This window comes from Drosophila nasuta, unplaced genomic scaffold (genome assembly GCF_023558535.2).
Source record: "Drosophila nasuta strain 15112-1781.00 unplaced genomic scaffold, ASM2355853v1 ctg72_pilon, whole genome shotgun sequence".
Taxonomy (NCBI): Eukaryota; Metazoa; Arthropoda; class Insecta; order Diptera; family Drosophilidae; genus Drosophila; species Drosophila nasuta.
This window is the reverse complement of record NW_026869613.1, coordinates 30,287-51,594: the sequence shown is the minus strand read 5'-3', so window position 1 is coordinate 51,594 and position 21,308 is coordinate 30,287. Positions and strand designations below refer to the sequence as shown.

Sequence of the window (21,308 nt, the reverse complement as noted above, 5' to 3'; positions counted from 1 at the left end):
CAATAATTTTTGGTGTGTCCATAGGCGGGACACTTAACGGTGAGCAATGTTAAAATGGAGTGGCAACGCTTGGCTTAAAATCTGGACGAACATATTGATTGAGTTACCCAATTCTTTGCATACATACAATAATTCGCTCGTGGCTGCCAATGGCATCCTTGTACAATCTTTAGTTACAAAAATTAGAATAATGGGTTTTGTTTGAAAACTCGTTCACATATTGGTAAATAAGTAGTATTGAAATTACGTGGTGACAGTATTTGAGTTGTCAACCATAGAATATACTAGATTGAACATGTCGAATTATTTAGTAACAATTTCTGGTAACGCTGCGGGGTTGGTGAGTATAATGCAAACAACCGTCTTATTCAAATACCTTTAATTATAGCCTTATATGTTGATAAGTCTTGGCATCATGATACGGAGTCCGCTGCCTGCAGTTGTCTTTGTTTTAAAATTACCAACTCGTCTTTGTTGGAGTTTTTCCATCAGGGGCATGTATTTCTGGGACGAATGGTAGTATTATTGAGGGATTTTATGATTTGTTTGCTGTTGCTGATGTATCTCATCGTGTTGTATTTGTTGCATGTGTGTTTGTTGTTGCTCACTGTAATGCTGGTCGACTTGTCGCATGCTTGCTTTAAGGAATCTTTTAGCGAAGTTGCTTTTAAAATCTGGTGTTGTGATTTGTGGAAAGTCTATGCTGTCGTCAGTATCATGTTCCATGTCATTGTTTTTCCTTTTGTATGGAGATTGTTGTCCATTTGGTGGGTTGTTTATAGTTTTTATTGGGAATGGCAGCTCAAGGAGCAGAGGGGCGTGCGCTGGTGAGCCAATTTTGACAATCTTCGTATTGCATGGGCTGCTTTTCGCAGGAGACGGAGTCATCTTAATGGTTGCAATCGAAGAGGGGGCGGGGCATAGCATTATTTTCCAGCGTAGTGGCAGACTCAGGAGAGCTGATAGTTATTGCTTTGGTATTGCTGTCATGCTCATTTATGCGTTGCTGCTTGGCAGAATTGCGTTCGTCAGATTCAGCTGCGCATGTATTGGTGTGCACAGAGACTCTCTCTGCTATTGCCGCTTTCTCTGCGCGCTATAGTGAGAATCAGAGACAGCGAGCGCTTTCTGTCCTTGCAGTCGTTCGGCATTACAGTATTTGCATTGGCTGTTTTGTTGTCGGCAGAAGGGCCAATTTTACTTTGTGTGTGTTCGTGAGTTATTGCGTTACGTCTGGATGCTGGTCTGTTTGCAAATGTGTGAGTGTGTTCGTGTTCAATTTGTCTGTGTTTGTTTTGCATTAATAGCAGCGGCAGCCTTGCTGCGAAGGAGTGGCGGGGAAATATGCGCAGTTAAGTTTGCGATTTTAATATTCCCTGATTTTTGGTGCCTTGTATTTTAGAGAAGTTGATGATGCTGTTGCTATGCCAGAAAAGTGCGCCCTTTTGTGCTGGCGATCCTTTTTGGGCATGCGCTGCGGAGAGCGGCATCGTATGTTTGGATCCTCTTGGAGCAGATGTCTTAATAGGTATATATGGTTTTACCTTATTGGCCGTCGTCCGTGGCTTGGCGGATTTGGAGTCTGCATGGAGGGGTTTGTATTTGCGGCAATCCATGATTTAGTGCTTCGTCATCCCTCGACTTGGTAGTGTCTCCTTGCGATCTTGGTGTCTTGTTGTTGTTGTTGTTGTTGGCGGGGCGTGGCTCAGGCGGCAGAAGCTGATTTTGGCTTCGTTGTCTGTGGTGTCGCTTGGCGAGATGTAGCACTGGTCATGATAGTAATCAGAGCCGGATGGAGGACGAGATCCATTGAAGGAATCTTCGCGTCCAGTAGACATTTTATTAACTTGCACTGACACTGATTTAATTTTGTTGCTTTTGCTTTTTATAATAAGAACACTTTTTTAATGGTAATACTGACCCTTCAGCACGCAGACTGAAGGTTTATTTTTATTTTTCCTTTTTATATTACAATTTTTCTGCAACTTCTAGGAATTATTTGAATATTACAGATTGGCGGGCAAACTTAACAGTGAGCAATTTTAAAATGTAGTGGCAACGCTTATTATAAAATACTGGAGTTAACATAAATATTGAGTTACCAATTCTGGTTGCATACATACAATGCATTTGGAAGAGGTAAAAACAATGTAATCCTTATACAATTTTTGTTACAAAAATTAGAATAAATATTTTTGTTTTAAAACTCGTTCACATATTGGTAACATAAGTAGAAATGACAATTACGTGGTGACATTATTTGAGTGGCAACGATAGAATATACTAGATTGAACATGGAATTATTTAGTAACAATTTCTGGTAACACTACGTTTGGAAAAGGTAAACAAACAACGCTTATGCAAAATTTTAATTATAAAAGTTAAAATAAATGTTGTTTTACAGCTTTTTATCATCATGGCAAACATGTGGCCATCGCGCGGCTGCCCCGCTTGTCTCGTCTAGGATCTGCGCCGAATTGGAGCATCGTCTGTGCTTGCATTGTTGAATGAACAATGCAAGCGTATTGCACTCTCCCCTTTGGTGATAGTGTGAGGCAGCAAGTCATCTGGCTGCTTTAATAGTGGCCACCACTGCAGTGTTGCAGTGGCATCGTGAAATGTGAGGCAGCGAGTCATCTGCCCCAGTTTGGTTGGTGCATGTGGTGGTGCGTGTAGTGATGTTGTGAGTATGTCGTTTGCGTCTGTGTGTAGGCTGTATTTGCTAACGTTGTCGTTCTTTTACCTTCTAGGTCGCCATCTCTGAGAAGTGAGCAAGCGTGCTGCACTTGCCCGTTGGTGGATTTGTGAGGCAGCAAGTCATCTGCCCCAGGTTAGTTGCTGCGTGGAGTGGTGCGTGCGGTGAGCATCGTAAGTATAATGTGTGTATCTTGGGAGTGGCTGCATTTTTGACGTTGTTGTTTATGTTCTAGGTCGCCGTCTGTGTTGCATGTGTGCTTGGCACTTGCTCACTGTAATGCTTCGTCGACTTGTCGCATCAGCTTGCTTTAAGGAATCTTTTAGCGAAGTTGCTTTTAAAATCTGGTGTTGTGATTTGTTCTATGCACGCAGTACTGTTCCATGTCATTATTTTTTTTGTATGGAGATTGTTGTCCATTTGGTGGGTTGTTTTACAATTTTTCAGCTCAAGCAAGGGGGAACGCTGGTGAGCCATTTTTTTCCTTTGAATTATTTGAATATTACGGAGTCATCTTAATGGTTGCAAACTTAGACAGTGCAGCAATTTTTTCCAGCGTAGTGGCAACGCTTATTATAAAATACTGGAGTTAACATAAATATTGAGTTACCAATTCTGGTTGCATACATACAATGCATTTGGAAGAGGTAAAACAATGTAATCCTTATACAATTTTTAGTTACAAAAATTAGAATAAATATTTTTGTTTTAAAACTCGTTCACATATTGGTAACATAAGTAGAAATGACAATTACGTGGTGACATTATTTGAGTGGCAACGATAGAATATACTAGATTGAACATGGAATTATTTAGTAACAATTTCTGGTAACACTACGTTTGTGTGTTCGTAAACAAACAACGCTTATGCAAAATTTTAATTATAAAAGTTAAAATAAATGTTGTTTTCAGCTTTTTCTCATCATGGCAAACATGTGGCCATCGCGCGGCTGCCTTGCGCTTGTCTCGTCTAGGATCTGCGCCGAATTGGAGCATCGTCTGTGCTTGCATTGTTGAATGAACAATGCAAGCGTATTTTAGAGAAGTTGTTGGTGATAGTGTGAGGCAGCAAGTCATCTGGCTGCTTGTGCTGGCCACCACTGCAGTGTGTGCAGTGGCATCGTGAAATGTGAGGCAGCGAGTCATCTGCCCCAGTTTGGTTGCTGCATGTGGTGGTGCGTGTAGTGATGTTGTGAGTATGTCGTTTGCGTCTGTGTGTAGGCTGTATTTGCTAACGTTGTCGTTCTTTTCTTCTAGGTCGCCATCGGCAATCCATGATTTAGAGCAAGTCATCCTGACTTGGTAGTGTCTCCTTGCGTGGGTGTCTTGTTGTTGTTGTTGTTGTTGGCGGGCGTGGTCAGGCTGCAGAAGCTGATTTTGGCTCGCGTGGAGTGGTGTCGTGCGAGTGAGCATCGTCATGTATAATGTGTGTATCTTAGAGCCGGATGGCTGACGATTTCCATTGTTGTTTATGTTCTAGCGTCGCCGTCTGTGACATTTTATTAGCTGGGCACTGTACACAAGATTTAATTTTTGTTGGACAGTTAGATGCATCAGAACATGTTTGTGGTTTTAATGGTAATACTGACCCTTCAGCACGCAGACTGAAGGTTTATTTTTATTTTTCCTTTTTATATTACAATTTTTCTGCAACTTCTAGGAATTATTTGAATATTACAGATTGGCGGGCAAACTTAACAGTGAGCAATTTTAAAATGTAGTGGCAACGCTTATTATAAAATACTGGAGTTAACATAAATATTGAGTTACCAATTCTGGTTGCATACATACAATGCATTTGGAAGAGGTAAAAACAATGTAATCCTTATACAATTTTTAGTTACAAAAATTAGAATAAATATTTTTGTTTTAAAACTCGTTCACATATTGGTAACATAAGTAGAAATGACAATTACGTGGTGACATTATTTGAGTGGCAACGATAGAATATACTAGATTGAACATGGAATTATTTAGTAACAATTTCTGGTAACACTACGTTTGGAAAAGGTAAACAAACAACGCTTATGCAAAATTTTAATTATAAAAGTTAAAATAAATGTTGTTTTACAGCTTTTTATCATCATGGCAAACATGTGGCCATCGCGCGGCTGCCCCGCTTGTCTCGTCTAGGATCTGCGCCGAATTGGAGCATCGTCTGTGCTTGCATTGTTGAATGAACAATGCAAGCGTATTGCACTTGCCCGTTGGTGATAGTGTGAGGCAGCAAGTCATCTGGCTGCTTGTAGTGGCCACCACTGCAGTGTGTGCAGTGGCATCGTGAAATGTGAGGCAGCGAGTCATCTGCCCCAGTTTGGTTGCTGCATGTGGTGGTGCGTGTAGTGATGTTGTGAGTATGTCGTTTGCGTCTGTGTGTAGGCTGTATTTGCTAACGTTGTCGTTCTTTTCTTCTAGGTCGCCATCTCTGAGAGTGAGCAAGCGTGCTGCACTTGCCCGTTGGTGGATTTGTGAGGCAGCAAGTCATCTGCCCCAGGTTAGTTGCTGCGTGGAGTGGTGCGTGCGGTGAGCATCGTAAGTATAATGTGTGTATCTTGGGAGTGGCTGCATTTTTGACGTTGTTGTTTATGTTCTAGGTCGCCGTCTGTGTGAGTGAGCTGGGCACTGTACCACAAGTGCTTCGTGGGACAGTGTAGATGCATCAGTTATGTTTGTGGTCTGTAATGGAGATTTAATTATTGAGCGAAATTTAATTTGTCTGTTTTTGTTTCAGAGTGAATCGCGGAAACAATTGCCGATGGCCTTTTGTTGTCGAGCGAGAAGTGTGTTGCTCCATCTGTAGCCAAAATGTGAGAGCATCTAATTACGAGTGCGCATTAAATAGGCGCAATAAAACGATATCTTTTTTCTTTTTATTTGCAGGTAACAGGACAATCGGAGATGACTGGAGAAATGCTTCTTTGGATGGCTGGAGTATTGGGTGCTAATAACCGCGCATACGAGAGTGGCAGTGCCACATTTTCTGTGCGATTATGGATTGATTGCAGCATACGTCTTGGATTCTGACACTTTTAAGGTAATTGGATTGGCTGTAGTTGTAGTATTGATTATCATCTTAATGTGGTTTTCTTTTCTTTTCATGCATGGATTCTTTTGTTTCATTTTGTTGCTGAGCGTCGCTGGCATTCCAGAATGCGATTTTAAAAGAGTCGCCATTCTGGTTGCCAGTACGAGATGCAATTGTGCAATTGGTTGGGGCTGGATTTGGATATCTTCTTTCTGGATTGCGCCTACTCATATTGTGTTTTGAAATCGTCTAGAAGATTTTGCAGCTCCATAGAGATGTCTGCACTTTCATCTGAGACCTGGTGCTGTACTGGTGATGTTTGTATTTGTTGAACGATTTTGTTTCCTTTGTGCATTGAAATAAAATCGGATATAATATTGAACAAATAATCGATTCTTTTTCCATCTTTCTGCACATCATTGTGTTTTGTTCAATGATTTTTGAAATAGAGCTATTTGCGAAGTCCATTTTTTCGTTTCTGGCGAGTTGGCAACGGTGGCAGGTGATGTTGGCTGTGGATTTGTTGCACATGGAGGATCAACAACTGGAAATTGCTTTTGCTCGAGGCGCAGCTTTTGTTGGAACTTTTAAGGTGCCTTTGTGCAGGATTTCGTGTTCTTTTATGGCCAGGCTTACGAGTTGCGCGCCCGTGCGCAATCTTGTAAGTGACTGTTGGAGCCTTTTTGAGTTGCCATTTGTTGTACTTTGTTGTTTTGTTGCATCATGCTGTGGCCTGTTGGGTGTGCTTGCTGCTGGTGATGTATTGGAACTGTTTTATGTTGCTGTTGGAGTGGTTGTTGCTTTTACTGTTTTGTTTATTGGCTTTTGGTAAGTATTTGTCAGCTGGAATCTGAGTACGGACATTGCTGCTGCTGCCACGTACAACTTCACTGAAGGTTTTATTGTTTTCCAGTGAAGTTTTCCAGTGAGTGGTTGCTTGGGCTGATGTGTTGAATTGTCGCCTTGGAGGCGGTTCATGTGGGTTTTGTGGGCGTGGTTTGTCGTTCTGCAAAATTGGCTGTTGCTTCTGCTCTGTGTTGACTCGGTAGGCCGTCATCTTTTGCCGTGCTTCCTTGAAAGCTGGGCAACCTTTGTAACTGCTGATGTGTGTTCCATCGCAGTTGATGCATTTGGGAGCTGTTTGCCTCAGTTTGGTGCAGGCAGTGGTGGCATGCGCGCCTGCGCATTTCATACATTTGAAAGGGCGTCGGCAATAATTTTGGTGTGTCCATAGGATTGACAACGGTGGCACTGTGCTGGATCGCGGGACTTGGCTTGCTTCTCGATGACTATTGATTGGTTACCCAGTTCTTTCATGTCAAGAATTCGCTCGTGGCTGCCGTCGGCAGCGGTGTCAATCTCCACTTCAAAAATATTTAATGGGTTTTGCGTGATTCGGTGTTTTAATACTCGTAAATAACGAGTATTGAAGCCCGCCTCAAGTAGCTTCATTGTCAACCAATCACACGGAGTGGAGTGGTGAAGTTGTCGAATTATTATTCGAAACCCCTTTCGCTGCGGGGTTGGTGAGTGTGATGTTGACTACCGTCTTCTTCAAGTACCTTTAATACAGCCTTATATGTTGATAAGTCTTGGCATGTGATACGGAGTCCGCTACCTGCAGTTGTCTTTGTTTTAAAATTACCAACTCGTCTTTGTTGGAGTTTTTCCATCAGGGGCATAATTTCTGGGACGAATGGTAGTATTATTGGAGGGATTTTATGATTTGTTTGCTGTTGCTGATGTATCTCATCGCATTGTATTTGTTGCATGTGTATTTGTTGTTGCTCACTGTAATGCTGGTCGACTTGTCGCATGCTTGCTTTAAGGAATCTTTTAGCGAAGTTGCTTTTAAAATCTGGTGTTGTGATTTGTGGAAAGTCTATGCTGTCATCAGTATCATGTTCCATGTCATTGTTTTTCCTTTTGTATGGAGATTGTTGTCCATTTGGTGGGTTGTTTATAGTTTTTATTGGGAATGGCAGCTCAAGGAGCAGAGGGGGAACGCTGGTGAGCCAATTTTTGACAATCTTCGTATTGCATGGGCTGCTTTTCGCAGGAGACGGAGTCATCTTAATGGTTGCAATCGAAGAGGGGGCGGGGCATAGCATTATTTTCCAGCGTAGTGGCAGACTCAGGAGAGCTGATAGTTATTGCTTTGGTATTGCTGTCATGCTCATTTATGCGTTGCTGCTTGGCAGAATTGCGTTCGTCAGATTCAGCTGCGCATGTATTGGTGTGCACAGAGACTCTCTCTGCTATTGTCGCTTTCTCTCTGCGCGCTATAGTGAGAGACAGAGACAGCGAGCGCTTTCTGTCCTTGCAGTCGTTCGGCATTACAGTATTTGCATTGGCTGTTTTGTTGTCGGCAGAAGGGGAAATTTTACTTTGTGTGTGTTCGTGAGTGATTGCGTTTGTCTGCTGCTGGTCTGTTTGCAAAAGTGTGAGTGTGTTCGTGTTCAATTTGTCTGTGTTTGTTTTGCATTAATAGCAGCGGCAGCCTTGCTGCGAAGGAGTGGCGGGGAAATATGCGCAGTTAAGTTTTCTTTTTTGCATATTCTCTGATTTTTGGTGCCTTGTATTTTAGAGAAGTTGATGATGCTGTTGCTATGCCAGAAAAGTGCGCCCTTTTGTGCTGGCGATCCTTTTTGGGCATGCGCTGCGGAGAGCGGCATCGTATGTTTGTCTCCTTTTGGAGCAGATGTCTTAATAGGTATATATGGTTTTACCTTATTGGCCGTCGTCCGTGGCTTGGCGGATTTGGAGTCTGCATGGAGGGGGTGTCATTTGCGGCAATCCATGATTTAGAGCTTCGTCATCCGTCGACTTGGTAGTGTCTCCTTGCAGTCTTGGTGTCTTGTTGTTGTTGTTGTTGTTGGCGGGCGTGGCTCAGGCGGCAGAAGCTGATTTTGGCTTCGTTGTCTGTGGTGTCGCTTGGCGAGATGTAGCACTGGTCATGATAGTAATCAGAGCCGGATGGAGGACGAGATCCATTGAAGGAATCTTCGCGTCCAGTAGACATTTTATTAACTTGCACTGACACTGATTTAATTTTTGTTGCTTTTGCTTTTATAATAAGAACACTTTTTTTAATGGTAATACTGACCCTTCAGCACGCAGACTGAAGGTTTATTTTTATTTTTCCTTTTTATATTACAATTTTTCTGCAACTTCTAGGAATTATTTGAATATTACAGATTGGCGGGCAAACTTAACAGTGAGCAATTTTAAAATGTAGTGGCAACGCTTATTATAAAATACTGGAGTTAACATAAATATTGAGTTACCAATTCTGGTTGCATACATACAATGCATTTGGAAGAGGTAAAAACAATGTAATCCTTATACAATTTTTAGTTACAAAAATTAGAATAAATATTTTTGTTTTAAAACTCGTTCACATATTGGTAACATAAGTAGAAATGACAATTACGTGGTGACATTATTTGAGTGGCAACGATAGAATATACTAGATTGAACATGGAATTATTTAGTAACAATTTCTGGTAACACTACGTTTGGAAAAGGTAAACAAACAACGCTTATGCAAAATTTTAATTATAAAAGTTAAAATAAATGTTGTTTTTACAGCTTTTTATCATCATGGCAAACATGTGGCCATCGCGCGGCTGCCCCGCTTGTCTCGTCTAGGATCTGCGCCGAATTGGAGCATCGTCTGTGCTTGCATTGTTGAATGAACAATGCAAGCGTATTGCACTTGCCCGTTGGTGATAGTGTGAGGCAGCAAGTCATCTGGCTGCTTGTAGTGGCCACCACTGCAGTGTGTGCAGTGGCATCGTGAAATGTGAGGCAGCGAGTCATCTGCCCCAGTTTGGTTGCTGCATGTGGTGGTGCGTGTAGTGATGTTGTGAGTATGTCGTTTGCGTCTGTGTGTAGGCTGTATTTGCTAACGTTGTCGTTCTTTTCTTCTAGGTCGCCATCTCTGAGAGTGAGCAAGCGTGCTGCACTTGCCCGTTGGTGGATTTGTGAGGCAGCAAGTCATCTGCCCCAGGTTAGTTGCTGCGTGGAGTGGTGCGTGCGGTGAGCATCGTAAGTATAATGTGTGTATCTTGGGAGTGGCTGCATTTTTGACGTTGTTGTTTATGTTCTAGGTCGCCGTCTGTGTGAGTGAGCTGGGCACTGTACCACAAGTGCTTCGTGGGACAGTGTAGATGCATCAGTTATGTTTGTGGTCTGTAATGGAGATTTAATTATTGAGCGAAATTTAATTTGTCTGTTTTTGTTTCAGAGTGAATCGCGGAAACAATTGCCGATGGCCTTTTGTTGTCGAGCGAGAAGTGTGTTGCTCCATCTGTAGCCAAAATGTGAGAGCATCTAATTACGAGTGCGCATTAAATAGGCGCAATAAAACGATATCTTTTTTCTTTTTATTTGCAGGTAACAGGACAATCGGAGATGACTGGAGAAATGCTTCTTTGGATGGCTGGAGTATTGGGTGCTAATAACCGCGCATACGAGAGTGGCAGTGCCACATTTTCTGTGCGATTATGGATTGATTGCAGCATACGTCTTGGATTCTGACACTTTTAAGGTAATTGGATTGGCTGTAGTTGTAGTATTGATTATCATCTTAATGTGGTTTTCTTTTCTTTTCATGCATGGATTCTTTTGTTTCATTTTGTTGCTGAGCGTCGCTGGCATTCCAGAATGCGATTTTAAAAGAGTCGCCATTCTGGTTGCCAGTACGAGATGCAATTGTGCAATTGGTTGGGGCTGGATTTGGATATCTTCTTTCTGGATTGCGCCTACTCATATTGTGTTTTGAAATCGTCTAGAAGATTTTGCAGCTCCATAGAGATGTCTGCACTTTCATCTGAGACCTGGTGCTGTACTGGTGATGTTTGTATTTGTTGAACGATTTTGTTTCCTTTGTGCATTGAAATAAAATCGGATATAATATTGAACAAATAATCGATTCTTTTTCCATCTTTCTGCACATCATTGTGTTTTGTTCAATGATTTTTGAAATAGAGCTATTTGCGAAGTCCATTTTTTCGTTTCTGGCGAGTTGGCAACGGTGGCAGGTGATGTTGGCTGTGGATTTGTTGCACATGGAGGATCAACAACTGGAAATTGCTTTTGCTCGAGGCGCAGCTTTTGTTGGAACTTTTAAGGTGCCTTTGTGCAGGATTTCGTGTTCTTTTATGGCCAGGCTTACGAGTTGCGCGCCCGTGCGCAATCTTGTAAGTGACTGTTGGAGCCTTTTTGAGTTGCCATTTGTTGTACTTTGTTGTTTTGTTGCATCATGCTGTGGCCTGTTGGGTGTGCTTGCTGCTGGTGATGTATTGGAACTGTTTTATGTTGCTGTTGGAGTGGTTGTTGCTTTTACTGTTTTGTTTATTGGCTTTTGGTAAGTATTTGTCAGCTGGAATCTGAGTACGGACATTGCTGCTGCTGCCACGTACAACTTCACTGAAGGTTTTATTGTTTTCCAGTGAAGTTTTCCAGTGAGTGGTTGCTTGGGCTGATGTGTTGAATTGTCGCCTTGGAGGCGGTTCATGTGGGTTTTGTGGGCGTGGTTTGTCGTTCTGCAAAATTGGCTGTTGCTTCTGCTCTGTGTTGACTCGGTAGGCCGTCATCTTTTGCCGTGCTTCCTTGAAAGCTGGGCAACCTTTGTAACTGCTGATGTGTGTTCCATCGCAGTTGATGCATTTGGGAGCTGTTTGCCTCAGTTTGGTGCAGGCAGTGGTGGCATGCGCGCCTGCGCATTTCATACATTTGAAAGGGCGTCGGCAATAATTTTTGGTGTGTCCATAGGATTGACAACGGTGGCACTGTGCTGGATCGCGGGACTTGGCTTGCTTCTCGATGACTATTGATTGGTTACCCAGTTCTTTCATGTCAAGAATTCGCTCGTGGCTGCCGTCGGCAGCGGTGTCAATCTCCACTTCAAAAATATTTAATGGGTTTTGCGTGATTCGGTGTTTTAATACTCGTAAATAACGAGTATTGAAGCCCGCCTCAAGTAGCTTCATTGTCAACCAATCACACGGAGTGGAGTGGTGAAGTTGTCGAATTATTATTCGAAACCCCTTTCGCTGCGGGGTTGGTGAGTGTGATGTTGACTACCGTCTTCTTCAAGTACCTTTAATACAGCCTTATATGTTGATAAGTCTTGGCATGTGATACGGAGTCCGCTACCTGCAGTTGTCTTTGTTTTAAAATTACCAACTCGTCTTTGTTGGAGTTTTTCCATCAGGGGCATAATTTCTGGGACGAATGGTAGTATTATTGGAGGGATTTTATGATTTGTTTGCTGTTGCTGATGTATCTCATCGCATTGTATTTGTTGCATGTGTATTTGTTGTTGCTCACTGTAATGCTGGTCGACTTGTCGCATGCTTGCTTTAAGGAATCTTTTAGCGAAGTTGCTTTTAAAATCTGGTGTTGTGATTTGTGGAAAGTCTATGCTGTCATCAGTATCATGTTCCATGTCATTGTTTTTCCTTTTGTATGGAGATTGTTGTCCATTTGGTGGGTTGTTTATAGTTTTTATTGGGAATGGCAGCTCAAGGAGCAGAGGGGAACGCTGGTGAGCCAATTTTTGACAATCTTCGTATTGCATGGGCTGCTTTTCGCAGGAGACGGAGTCATCTTAATGGTTGCAATCGAAGAGGGGGCGGGGCATAGCATTATTTTCCAGCGTAGTGGCAGACTCAGGAGAGCTGATAGTTATTGCTTTGGTATTGCTGTCATGCTCATTTATGCGTTGCTGCTTGGCAGAATTGCGTTCGTCAGATTCAGCTGCGCATGTATTGGTGTGCACAGAGACTCTCTCTGCTATTGTCGCTTTCTCTCTGCGCGCTATAGTGAGAGACAGAGACAGCGAGCGCTTTCTGTCCTTGCAGTCGTTCGGCATTACAGTATTTGCATTGGCTGTTTTGTTGTCGGCAGAAGGGGAAATTTTACTTTGTGTGTGTTCGTGAGTGATTGCGTTTGTCTGCTGCTGGTCTGTTTGCAAAAGTGTGAGTGTGTTCGTGTTCAATTTGTCTGTGTTTGTTTTGCATTAATAGCAGCGGCAGCCTTGCTGCGAAGGAGTGGCGGGGAAATATGCGCAGTTAAGTTTTCTTTTTGCATATTCTCTGATTTTTGGTGCCTTGTATTTTAGAGAAGTTGATGATGCTGTTGCTATGCCAGAAAAGTGCGCCCTTTTGTGCTGGCGATCCTTTTTGGGCATGCGCTGCGGAGAGCGGCATCGTATGTTTGTCTCCTTTTGGAGCAGATGTCTTAATAGGTATATATGGTTTTACCTTATTGGCCGTCGTCCGTGGCTTGGCGGATTTGGAGTCTGCATGGAGGGGGTGTCATTTGCGGCAATCCATGATTTAGAGCTTCGTCATCCGTCGACTTGGTAGTGTCTCCTTGCAGTCTTGGTGTCTTGTTGTTGTTGTTGTTGTTGGCGGGGCGTGGCTCAGGCGGCAGAAGCTGATTTTTGGCTTCGTTGTCTGTGGTGTCGCTTGGCGAGATGTAGCACTGGTCATGATAGTAATCAGAGCCGGATGGAGGACGAGATCCATTGAAGGAATCTTTAATTTTTAATTTTGCTATAATACTGGTAATACTGACCCTTCAGCACGCAGACTGAAGGTTTATTTTTATTTTTCCTTTTTATATTACAATTTTTCTGCAACTTCTAGGAATTATTTGAATATTACAGATTGGCGGGCAAACTTAACAGTGAGCAATTTTAAAATGTAGTGGCAACGCTTATTATAAAATACTGGAGTTAACATAAATATTGAGTTACCAATTCTGGTTGCATACATACAATGCATTTGGAAGAGGTAAAACAATGTAATCCTTATACAATTTTTAGTTACAAAAATTAGAATAAATATTTTTGTTTTAAAACTCGTTCACATATTGGTAACATAAGTAGAAATGACAATTACGTGGTGACATTATTTGAGTGGCAACGATAGAATATACTAGATTGAACATGGAATTATTTAGTAACAATTTCTGGTAACACTACGTTTGGAAAAGGTAAACAAACAACGCTTATGCAAAATTTTAATTATAAAAGTTAAAATAAATGTTGTTTTTACAGCTTTTTATCATCATGGCAAACATGTGGCCATCGCGCGGCTGCCCCGCTTGTCTCGTCTAGGATCTGCGCCGAATTGGAGCATCGTCTGTGCTTGCATTGTTGAATGAACAATGCAAGCGTATTGCACTGCCCGTTGGTGATAGTGTGAGGCAGCAAGTCATCTGGCTGCTTGTAGTGGCCACCACTGCAGTGTGTGCAGTGGCATCGTGAAATGTGAGGCAGCGAGTCATCTGCCCCAGTTTGGTTGCTGCATGTGGTGGTGCGTGTAGTGATGTTGTGAGTATGTCGTTTGCGTCTGTGTGTAGGCTGTATTTGCTAACGTTGTCGTTCTTTTCTTCTAGGTCGCCATCTCTGAGAGTGAGCAAGCGTGCTGCACTTGCCCGTTGGTGGATTTGTGAGGCAGCAAGTCATCTGCCCCAGGTTAGTTGCTGCGTGGAGTGGTGCGTGCGGTGAGCATCGTAAGTATAATGTGTGTATCTTGGGAGTGGCTGCATTTTTGACGTTGTTGTTTATGTTCTAGGTCGCCGTCTGTGTGAGTGAGCTGGGCACTGTACCACAAGTGCTTCGTGGGACAGTGTAGATGCATCAGTTATGTTTGTGGTCTGTAATGGAGATTTAATTATTGAGCGAAATTTAATTTGTCTGTTTTTGTTTCAGAGTGAATCGCGGAAACAATTGCCGATGGCCTTTTTGTTGTCGAGCGAGAAGTGTGTTGCTCCATCTGTAGCCAAAATGTGAGAGCATCTAATTACGAGTGCGCATTAAATAGGCGCAATAAAACGATATCTTTTTTTTTTTTATTTGCAGGTAACAGGACAATCGGAGATGACTGGAGAAATGCTTCTTTGGATGGCTGGAGTATTGGGTGCTAATAACCGCGCATACGAGAGTGGCAGTGCCACATTTTCTGTGCGATTATGGATTGATTGCAGCATACGTCTTGGATTCTGACACTTTTAAGGTAATTGGATTGGCTGTAGTTGTAGTATTGATTATCATCTTAATGTGGTTTTCTTTTCTTTTCATGCATGGATTCTTTTGTTTCATTTTGTTGCTGAGCGTCGCTGGCATTCCAGAATGCGATTTTAAAAGAGTCGCCATTCTGGTTGCCAGTACGTTTTAATGGTAATACTGTCCCTTCAGCACGTAGACTGAAGGTTTATTTTTATTTTTCCTTTTTATATTACAATTTTTCTGCAACTTCTAGGAATTATTTGAATATTGAAGATTGGCGGGCAAACTTAACAGTGAGCAATGTTAAAATGTAGTGGCAACGCTTATTATAAAATACTGGGGTTAACATAAATATTGAGTTACCAATTCTGGTTGCATACATACAATACATTTGGAAGAGGTAAAAACAATGCAATCCTTATACAATTTTTAGTTACAAAAATTAGAATAAATATTTTTGTTTTAAAACTCGTTCACATATTGGTAACATAAGTAGAAATGACAATTACGTGGTGACAATATTTGAGTGGCAACGATAGAATATACTAGATTGAACATGGAATTATTTAGTAACAATTTCTGGTAACACTACGTTTGGAAAAGGTAAACAAACAACACTTATACAAATTTTTAATTATAAAAGTTAAAATAAATGTTGTTTTACAGCTTTTTCTCATCATGGCTAACATGTAGCCATCGCGCGGCTGCCCCGCTTGTCTCGTCTGGGATCTGCGCCGAATTGGAGCGTCGTCTGTGTTCGCATTGTTGGATGAACAATGCGAGTGTATTGCACTTTCCGTTGGTGGTAATGTGAGGCAGCAAGTCATCTGGCTGCGTGTAGTGGCCACCACTACAGTGTGTGCAGTGATACCGTGGGATGTGAGGCAGCGAATCATCTGCCCCAGGTTGGTTGCTGCATATGGTGATGCGTGTAGTGATGTTGTGAGTGTGTCATTTGCATCTTGTGTGTAGGCTGTATTTGCTAACGTTGTCGTTCTTTTCTTCTAGGTCGCCGTCTCTGAGAGTGAGCAAGCGAGCTGCACTTGCCCGTTGGTGGATTTGTGATGCAGCAAGTCGTCTTCCCCAGGTTGGTTGCTGCGTGAAGTGGTGCGTGCGGTGTACATCGTAAGTGTGGTATTTGCATCTTGGGAGTGGCTGCGTTTTTGACGTTGTCGTTCTTGTTTTAGGCCGCCATCTATGTGAGTGGGCTGGGCACTGCGCCACAAGTGCTTCGTGGGACAGTGTACGTGCATCAGTTTTATATGTGGTCTGTAATGGAGATTTAATTATTGAGCGAAATTTTAATTTGTCTGTTTTGTTTCAGAGTGGATTGCGGGGTCAGTTGCCGATGGCCTTTTGTTGCCAAGCGAGAAGTCTGTTGCTCCATCTGTAGCCAAAATGTGAGACCATCTAATTTCGAACGCGCAAAAGTAGGCGCAATAAAATGATATCTTTTTTTTTTTTTTATTTGCAGGTAACAGGACAATCGGTGGTGACTGGAGAAATGCTTCCTTGAATGGCTGGAGTGTTAGGTGCTTAACTTCCGCGCGTACGAGAGTGGCAGTGCCACATTTTCTGTGCGAATGTGGATAGATTGCAGCATACGTTTTGGATTCTGACTCATTTAAGGTATATGGATTGGCTGTAGTACTAGTTTCGATTGTCATCTTAATATGGTTTTTCTTTTCATGTATGGCTTCGTTTGTTCCATTTGTTGCTGAGCGTCGCTGGCATTCCAGAATGCGATTTTAAAAGAGTCGTCATTCTGGTTGCCAGTACGAGAGGCAATTGTGCGATTGGTTGGGGCTGAATTTGGATATCTTCTTTCTGGATTGCGCCTACTCATATTGTGTTTTGAAATCGTCTAGAAGATTTTGCAGCTCCATAGAGATGTCTGCACTTTCATCTGTGACCTGGTGCTGTACTGGTGTTGTTTGTATTTGTTGAACGATTTTATTTCCTTTGTGCATTGAAATAAAATCGGATATAATATTGAACAAATAATCGATTCTTTTTCCATCTTTCTGCACATCATTGTGTTTTGTTCAATGATTTTTGAAATAGAGCTGTTTGCGAAGTCCATTTTCTTCGTTTCTGGCGAGTTGGCAACGGAGGCAGGTGATGTTGGCTGTGGTGTTGCTGCACTTGGGTGATCAACAACTGGAAATTGCTTTTGCTCGAGGCGCAGTTTTTGTTGGAACTTTTAAGGTGCCTTTGTGCAGGATTTCGTGTTTTTATGGCCAGGCTTACGAGTTGCGCGCCCGTGCGCAATCTTGTAAGTGACTGTTGGAGCCTTTTTGAGTTGCCATTTGTTGTACTTTGTTGTTTTGTTGCTGCTGATGCTGTGATGAGAAGGATTTCTGCTGCTGTTGGAGATGTTGTTGTTTTCCTCTGTGTTGTTTATGGGCGTTTTGTAAGCATAGATTAGCTGGGCTCTGAGAGTGGGAGTCGCTGTTGCTGCCACGTACAACTTCACTAAAGGTTTTGTTGTTGTTTAGTGAGATTTGGGCTGATGTGTTGAGTTGGCGCCTTGGGGGTTTTGTGGGCGTGGTTTGTCGTTCTGCAAAATTGGCTGTTGCTTCTGCTCTGTGTTGACTCGGTAGGCCGTCATCTTTGCCGTGCTTCCTTGAAAGCTGGGCAACCTTTGTAACTGCTGATGTGTGTTCCATCGCAGTTGATGCATTTGGGAGCTGTTTGCCTCAGTTTGGTGCAGGCAGTGGTGGCGTGCGCGCCTGCGCATTTCATACATTTGAAAGGGCGTCGGCAATAATTTTTGGTGTGTCCATAGGCTTGACACCGGTGGCACTGTGCTGGATCGCGGGACTTGGCTTGCTTCTCGACGACTATTGATTGGTTACCCAATTCTTTCATGTCCAGAATTCGCTCGTGGCTGCCGTCGGCAGCCGTGTCAATCTCCACTTCAAATATATTTAATGGGTTTTGCGTGACTCGGTGTTTTAATACTCGTAAATAACGAGTATTGAAGCCCGCATCAAGTAGCTTCGTTGTCAACCAATCACACGGAGTGGAGTGGTGAAGTTGTCGAATTATTATTCGAAACCCCTTTCGCTGCGGGGTTGGTGAGTATGATGCTGACTACCGTCTTCTTCAAGTACCTTCAATGCAGCCTTATATGTTGATAAGTCTTGGCATATGATACGGAGTCCACTGCCTGCAGTTGTCTTTGTTTTAAAATTACCAACTCGTCTTTTTGATGATAATTAACCCGCCAGTCGGAAGCAACTGAAGGTAAGATTTATTGTAATATTACTCTTATAGCAACTTAAACAATTATATGGTCTTAGGGATAATGTTTACAGGAAAATGTTGCCTGTTGGAATTGACATTACGTTAACATTCAGTACAAGTTAGATAAATGTTGTCCGTTACGTTGCTAGGGTTAAGTTAAATGAACATAGTTTTAGAGTAGTTGACGCTTCTTATAAGCTAGGTTTAGGTACAATTGTATCTTATAAAGCTATAGTTTTAATTATTGGACATGAGTATCAGATTAGTTTAGGAGTTAAGATGGTTTAGATTAGACTTAACAATATTTTATTATTCTAAATTTAGTGTTACAATTTTTGTATTATTATTAATGTCTCTTGTTTATTTTTATATTAGCTGAACTCGGCCGCTATCATAAGTTGGTAACACTAGAATTGATGTTTGTCGGTGTGTATATTTCAGTGACATGGTTGGTAAGTAAGTTAATATTAGTGAGGATTGGTAAAATGGCGGTTAGAAATGGAGACTGATGAGAATATCAATTTAGTGGCTGAATAATTTCCCCTATTCTTTTATTTTTGGTTTAGTGCAGTAGTCCGTTCCACTATAGTGGAAGTGGAAATAGGCTAAAGGTGTTATCGGAGTTATCGATACATGTGAATTGGTTTCGCATTATGTAAAATGATGTCGGTATTAAAATAACAAAGAAGGCGGAGGGAATTAAATAATTTTAATTTGTTTAATTAATGGTTGGTTATGAAGCCTGAGGTAAGTATAAATTAGTGGCTGATTAATTTAGTAGAATTCGTGGAACAATCGATAGGCAATATGTGTTGACAGTATATTTTTTAATGAGAGGAGGCTGACGAGAAAAATAGTGTGTTTTTCTTTTAAGTCAGTGCGGCAACATTGCTTTTAATGGCATGTGGCTTTCGTTGTTTCTTTATTATTTATTGTTTTGTTTAATTTATTGGTTATTTCGTTTTATTTTGCAGATTGCAGGTTGGAACAGTGGGACCAGCTGGGTAAGTATAAGTGTATTATTGTTGTGTGGCAGGCTAGTTATTGTATTTATTTATTTATTTATTTTTTTGTTTTGTTTTGCAGATTATATGACATGGACGAGACAGCAAACGACTGTACAGCGCACTGCTACAGGCGCAGGTGAGTAGTGGCAATTTTATTAAAACTTAAACTAGTTTTAATTGCATTTATCTAATTTTCAGGTAGTATGGAAATGGTATTGTGTGAAAAAGGAAGTGTGCAGGATCCAGCCAAGCACACTGCCTCCGACCGCACCGCCCCTCACCATAGGACATCCATAGTTTGAGGGGGGAGCAGGCGAAGAGCAGCAAGCCCAGCAAAACCGAGCACTGTGGTCAATGAATTAGCAGGTCATAGATCGGTGGAGCATGCAAAGAGTGCGGGGACAGGGTAAGTTGCAGTGATTTGAATTTGTATTGATTATTTTAAAGTGTTCTTTATATTTAGTGATTTTGTTCTAATATTTGCAGTTGGTGTGTATAACAGTCGACCGGAAGGCAATTTGGGTAAGTAAGAGAGCATTGTTGTTATGACAAAGGTAGTTAAATTTATTATTTATTCTTTTTGCAGGTAACTTGATGTTCATTGTTGTGTGAAAAACCGATTGAAAAGTTGTTGAATATTAGAGGAGAATAAAATTACGATAAATCGACAAAATTTTGGCTGTTTTTAATTGAGGGAGCGTACAGTAGGTGCAGGCACAGGGTAAGTGAAAGATAATTGAGTTTACAATATTTTTGGTTATTAATTTAGATTCGATTGGCATTAATAAAAGTTCTTTTATTTTATAGGTGTGTTGGAACAGCGGTTCCGAAAAGGTGTGGGGTATTTGCTTTTACAGGGGTGAGTGCAGTGTGCAGTAGCAATTTCGTGCAGGGTCCAATCAAGGCACACCGAAGCCCATCGCCACGACCGAGCACTGGAGGATATTCAGTACATAGGCAGGGCAGGCGAGAAACAGTGCTTTCAATTATGCCCACACAGCGCCGTTAAAATTGGCGAATGGCGATTGGCAGGTGAGTTTATTTTTTTTTTATTAATAATTCTATTTTGTGAGAAATTAATAATTGGCAGGTATGTGAAGCATAAGTAGAGCAGTTAGCTTATGCTTTAATCATCGTCTAGCAGTTGTGTTAGTTGCAACTCAATTTTTTTAAGGCCATCATATATGAGGCTATTGTCTATTGTCTCATTGTTTAGGATGTGTTTTGTAGCTTCACTGACTTTGGTCTTCGTATTGTAAGTGTGATCAGTGAGTTTAGTGTCTCTGCCACTAGGGCTAAAGTGCGGTGTTAAATTACTAGGTTGTGTTAAGTTGTTGGGTGCGTTCCATGTGATAATGTTATGGTTGGTAGTGTAAGTTGTTTTCTGTGTGGTAGTTTGCTTATTGGTTGGTTGCTTAGTGATAGAAGAGTTTGCCGTTCCGGTTTGAATTAACAAACAATCATTTAAGTTTGTCAGTGTTGGTTGAGTAGTAGTGAGGAATTGGGTGTCGCGAGATTTATTATCAGCTGATGGTAGAGTGTTTCGGCTCTCGATGGGCCAGGTAGTTAATCTTTCTGCATGTGAGTTATTTGTGTTTGGAGTGACTGGTGACGGTGTGCAGTTAACTTTGTTTAGTGGTGTGATAATATTATTAGTTGGGTTTTTAATTGTGTGAAGGTAAGGCGTCTTTTCTTGGCGAGTTTGAAGAGGTTGCCTGGTATCATATGGTTTGTTAGTGATTTTTTTAACAGCAGTCGTTAGTGTGAGATCTATTATTTCGTCGTTGTTAAGCTTGGAGTTGTGTGAGTATTCTGGGGATTGACATGCATTTTTAGTGAGTGGTGCGATAGTTGAGCAGTTAAGACTTGGGTTTTGTAGTAGGTTGTGAGTATCATGAATTGAGTTGGTAGCATTTGTTGCATTGTGTGCTATTTTTTGTTCTCTTGGTATTTGGTTATGGATGGTTTCAGTTGTGATGTTTGGCTCAGATGTGTGAGTTTGTTCTGGCGTAGTCGTAAGAGATTCATGTGGCATGTAATCAGGTATAATTATCTGTTGAATGGCTAGGGGTTGACCTTGAACAATATCAACGGCTGCTTCTCGGCTAAGTTCTCCTCTGATGTATTTACGCTTAAAGTGATTTATTAGCATCTCGCACATTCTACTAGGCGGCTCATTAATTTTTTCTTTTGCTTTTTTTGCAGTGACAGCTAGCTCGGATTCCCTTTTTTCAGATGCTTCTTGCTCCAGGCGGAGCAGAGTGGGCAGTATAAGAGTGATGGAGCCGGAATGGCCTGAGCTCGGGG

The 21,308-nt window shown here is 41.7% G+C and overlaps 4 long non-coding RNA genes across 8 annotated transcripts; all 4 read left to right on the top strand.

The window, feature by feature from the left end:
* The first annotated feature begins 4,774 nt into the window (after nt 1–4,774).
* LOC132798046 (uncharacterized) lies at nt 4,775–5,465 on the top strand. 2 transcript variants are annotated; one of them, XR_009633881.1, is made up of 4 exons: nt 4,775–5,045; nt 5,111–5,227; nt 5,290–5,369; nt 5,427–5,465. It is a non-coding gene; the product is annotated as an uncharacterized LOC132798046 (long non-coding RNA). The 2 variants fall into 2 exon arrangements; XR_009633882.1 differs by having other exon boundaries at nt 4,775–5,049.
* A 3,852-nt stretch (nt 5,466–9,317) lies between these two features.
* Nucleotides 9,318–10,008, top strand: LOC132798044 (uncharacterized). Of its 2 annotated transcripts, none has more exons than XR_009633877.1 (4): nt 9,318–9,588; nt 9,654–9,770; nt 9,833–9,912; nt 9,970–10,008. It is a non-coding gene; the product is annotated as an uncharacterized LOC132798044 (long non-coding RNA). The 2 variants fall into 2 exon arrangements; XR_009633878.1 differs by having other exon boundaries at nt 9,318–9,592.
* Nucleotides 10,009–13,798: 3,790 nt separating this feature from the next.
* LOC132798039 (uncharacterized) lies at nt 13,799–15,363 on the top strand. Of its 2 annotated transcripts, none has more exons than XR_009633867.1 (6): nt 13,799–14,067; nt 14,133–14,249; nt 14,312–14,391; nt 14,449–14,525; nt 14,599–15,145; nt 15,242–15,363. It is a non-coding gene; the product is annotated as an uncharacterized LOC132798039 (long non-coding RNA). The 2 variants fall into 2 exon arrangements; XR_009633868.1 differs by having other exon boundaries at nt 13,799–14,071.
* A 53-nt stretch (nt 15,364–15,416) lies between these two features.
* On the top strand, nt 15,417–16,419 carry LOC132798038 (uncharacterized). 2 transcript variants are annotated; one of them, XR_009633866.1, is made up of 5 exons: nt 15,417–15,650; nt 15,754–15,870; nt 15,933–16,012; nt 16,070–16,145; nt 16,220–16,419. It is a non-coding gene; the product is annotated as an uncharacterized LOC132798038 (long non-coding RNA). The 2 variants fall into 2 exon arrangements; XR_009633865.1 differs by having other exon boundaries at nt 15,417–15,687.
* The last annotated feature ends 4,889 nt before the right edge of the window (nt 16,420–21,308 follow it).